Source organism: Apteryx rowi, unplaced genomic scaffold (genome assembly GCF_003343035.1).
Source record: "Apteryx rowi isolate R43461 unplaced genomic scaffold, aptRow1 scaffold_6, whole genome shotgun sequence".
Taxonomy (NCBI): domain Eukaryota; kingdom Metazoa; phylum Chordata; class Aves; order Apterygiformes; family Apterygidae; genus Apteryx; species Apteryx rowi.
The window spans coordinates 1,967,214-1,971,297 of record NW_020450871.1 but is presented as its reverse complement, the minus strand read 5'-3'; positions in this window follow the sequence as shown (position 1 = coordinate 1,971,297).

Genomic DNA, 4,084 nt, shown 5'->3' with positions numbered 1-4,084 from the left:
AGACAGCGGGGGAAGAGCCGCGGGGCGGGGCGAGGGCCCGCCAGGCACCGCCCCCGCCGCCGGGACCGCGCTCCTACTGGCCGTCTGCCGGGAGGGGGCGCGGCCACGACGCGGCCCGCCTCCCCGCGGAGAGTTTTCTGGTTCTCGGGCACGGGTGTGCGGCTGGAGCGAGGCGGGCGGGCGGGCAGAGGGGCTTTCTCCTCCGCGCGCTCCCTGGGCCCGAGGCCGCTCTGCCGCCCCGAAATGGCGGCTCGGGGTGAGGGGAGGCTGCGGCGCCTCGCCGTGGCTGCGGCTCGCGGGGCCGCACGGGCCTCCCTCGCTGCCACGGCTGGGTGGCCTCGCACCCCGAGTGCGGGGAGGGCCTGGGGCCTTCCTCCCCCCCTCAGGGAGGCCGTCACACTCCTGCTCCTCGCCCGGAGCCCACCCTGAGGGCACCGAGGCCTAGTGTCCCGTGGAGGGACGTCCAGGGCCCCACCGGCATCACCTGGCATGTGGGAAAATGACCGCGGTGGTGCCGGACTGACCCGCCGATGGGGCACCYGGCACTCTGTGTGGCTGAGACCAGGCAGCTCATCACACTTTCTATGGGATCCTGTGCTCGGCTGCCTGGTGCTGCAGCCCGATCCCTGCAGAGGTGCCGTGTTTATCGCGGTCACTGGGGAAGAACGGAGAGGCGCGGGCCTGGCTGGGAAGGCAGCGGGAATTCATTCCCCTCGGAGTCCCCGCGAAATTCCTTTGAACCTGGCGATGTTCCGGGCACATCCCGGAGCGAGGGTGCTCCTCCTCTGCACGAGCTGGGCTGCAGAAAGCAGGGGCTGGACAGGACACGGGCGACGCAGCGGAAACGAGCAGAAAGCGGAATGGGTTCAAGGGCTGGAAAACCTGTGCCAGGAGCGGACAGCTGGAGGGAATCGCAGCAGAAGGGGAGCAGCTGGGTGGGCTGCGGGCCGTGTCTGTGCGGAGGAAGGATATCCTGCCTCCCATGGACCTTTAATCCGGCCGCGGTGGTGCAAGACCTGGCAACCGGAGACCGCAGCTAGAAAAGTTCAAATGGGAAATAAATTACAGGTTTTTAATAGTGAGAGCAATTACCTTCCCAAGGGACGTAGTAGATTCCCCACCTTTCAAGTCTTTCGACACAGATGGGGAGTCTTTCTAAAAAATATGCTCCCGTTCAACCACAAGGTGATTAGCTGTGAGGCAAGAGCTACCGATGTCATTCTCTGGGCTGGGTACGCAGGAGATCAGATCATCACGGTCCTTCCTGGCTTTTAGCCCTACAAATGTCTGAATCAGCAATTGGGTTTGAACCCCAGACTGGGTGATCCAAACAGGTTTGGGCTGGGTCAGTATTTGGGTGTGAGATTCACTGGATGCCACTGCAGAGAGAAGAGGGCTCATTTGCACCTCGGCAGATAGGAGACTTCCTTGTCTCCAGCTGGAAGCACACCTGCAAGGGCCGGCGGGGCCGGCTTCGGCAGCGTAACACCGGAGACATCTCGACCGTTGTGCTCGCAGGAGCCCAGGGAGCCTTTGCAAGCACAGGGCACAACCCTTGTGTCTCGGAGCACGTTTCGTGCTGTGTGGTTCCTCCTCCTTTCACCACCAGGCACGGCTGGAGATTGCAGCCCAGGCTGGAGCAGGCTGCAATTAAAGGGGTGGATGAAACAATCACCTCGTTTTATTCCTCCTCCTTGAATCACTGGGGAGTTTAACCAGCAGATGTTTGTAACCTGCTCCGAGATCTTCAGAAGCATTGCAGAGGTGTGAATGGGAATTTGGATGCACTCGGCATGAAAATCTGACAGGGTGGCAAGGCACTGGGGCTAAGGAGAGAAGGAAAACCTGTGAACCACTGCTGGCTGCAGTAAGGAGAAACAGGAGGCAAGAGTGCTCTGGCCTGAAGGGCAGGAACAGGACCAGAGGCAGCGTTTGAGGGTTGGTCATCTCCTCTTTGGAGCCAGGGCCCAGTTGCCTCTTGTGGGCACCTTTCTCTTTATTTTGCAACCCCTAAGCGTCTGCCAGAGTTGTTTCTTTTGCCTGCAACTCCTCCTGTCTGTCTGAGCTGCTCGTCATCAGATCCAACTGACTCCGTGCTGGAAAAGTGTATCTGAAAGATCGGAGGTAGCTGTAATTGCCGGCCCGAGGCAGAGGTAATCGTCACCGGCAAAGGCTGAGCAAAATGTCCCAGCAGAGCTCAAGCGTTCCCAGAAATTCCTGCAAGGGTGGTGGATTTTTAGCATTCCTGGAAGGCCATTCTACATTTCTAGGATGATCTAGGTGAATCTGTGGGTTTGTAGGCTGTGGAAGGACAGAGGGAAAAGGAGGGAGGCACGGGTCAGACCTCACTGAACGCGCTGAGGTCCTCACCACTGGCTCTCGACGCTCTCGACTTCGGTGGCTGGCAGCCTCGCTGGAGGAGAAAGCCGGGGACTGTCCCCAGCCCAGCTGCTGCGGGGGCTGCGCCAGGGCCGGTTTGAGAGCCACCAAGCATGCAGCGGGCACAGGGCCGGAGAGAGCGCCCACCGCGTCCCCCGGCACAGCGGAGCGGGGCAGACCCAGCGGGGAGTACCTGCCCTTCGTCCATGCAAAACACGCTTTTCCTTCCCGTCCCTTCTCAGGATCCCAGCCGTGCGTTTCCCCCCGAGCATCTCCTGCATGCTCGAGGGCATCGGCGCCCCTTCGCAGCTCAGAGCCGGCTGCTGGATTTGGCCCCTGTCTCTGCCTGCGCCAGGCTCCCCCGTGCGCTCGGGCTTGTGCCGCTCATCTCCTTCTTCCCCGCAAAATCACAGCTGCGCGGGGCCCTGCTCTTTACAGCCTGCGYTTGGCTTCCCTTGCATTCACGTGCTCACTGTTTTGCTGTCTTCATCTTTCAGCACCGCCACACGGCCTGGAAGCACGGGCTCAGCGAAGGCTGCCGGGAGGGAGTAATCGATTCCCCGCTCGCCCAGCAGGCCCCTAACAAAGGAAGGAATTGAACCTCGGCCACCAGCTTCCTTTCTCCCTGCCGGACCGCCGCGGATCTGCCTAGCGACGCGGGACGCGTTTCTTAACCGCTTTGTGCCGCGGCTCACAAAGGAGATCACGCCGTGTACCTCCCGCACGGGCACACCATGAAAGCGGCTAATTTATGTTTGCTAAATTTCTCAAGGTCGCCGGCTAAAGAGCACAGGAGAAGGACAACATCGCGTTACTGACGTTTTCCAGCCTTTCATGTACCCGGAAGGTAACAAAGCCTTCTCCCAGCAGGGCCAGCCTGTTTCTGCAGCCAGGTACTGCAGCTCCATGGGCTCTGCTGAACGGTAGCGCGCAGCTCCGGAGCCTGCGATCGGCACAGTGCCAGCACCCTGCCTTGGCATCAGCCTGGGTCCATGGAGCAGCATAAACCAAATAAACCTAGTGGCCCGATGAATCAGTCAGTCTATAAACTCTAGCTTCAGGGAGTAGGAACCAAAGGGATTAGTAAATAAAGGCCTAACTTCACAAGATGCTATTTAAGTGCAGGCCGTGCTGATAATCAATTATTACAATTTATAGACCAATTCTAAATATTGTTTATTTTTTCCTGTTATACAAGCAGCCACCACCCTGCTCCTTTGTGCTAGCGCTTGTGCAGACACTTCCTATAGACACAGCTCCTACCTCCAAAGCTTTCAGTTTGAAGATCCCGAGATTTTGCTGCTACGGCTTGACAGACATGGAGACAGACAGCCTATTTCGTCAACCAATTTTGCATATAGTGGGTACACTGATTTGGTTGAACAGACTCCGATTTACACAACATGGTGCATGGAAACTCAGATTCGTTATGTTTTAGAGGATGCAATTAATGCAGTCACCCCAAATACACTGTCTGTAGCATCTGTGCTCCGCGCAGGCACCCGTGGTATCCCATAACAGCCGGCACACAGTTTCCCCTGCTTTTGGGGCTTGCTTGCCTCTCAGGACAAGTGCCCCGAGCAGCCAGCCATGCGTGCAGCAGCGTTGTTTTGTATCCCGATGACAACCCTCGTGGCGTCTGTGGGGTTTTCAGTGCCGCCTAGAAACGCAGCCTGGCATTGCCCTGCAGCGAGGCATTCCCGCA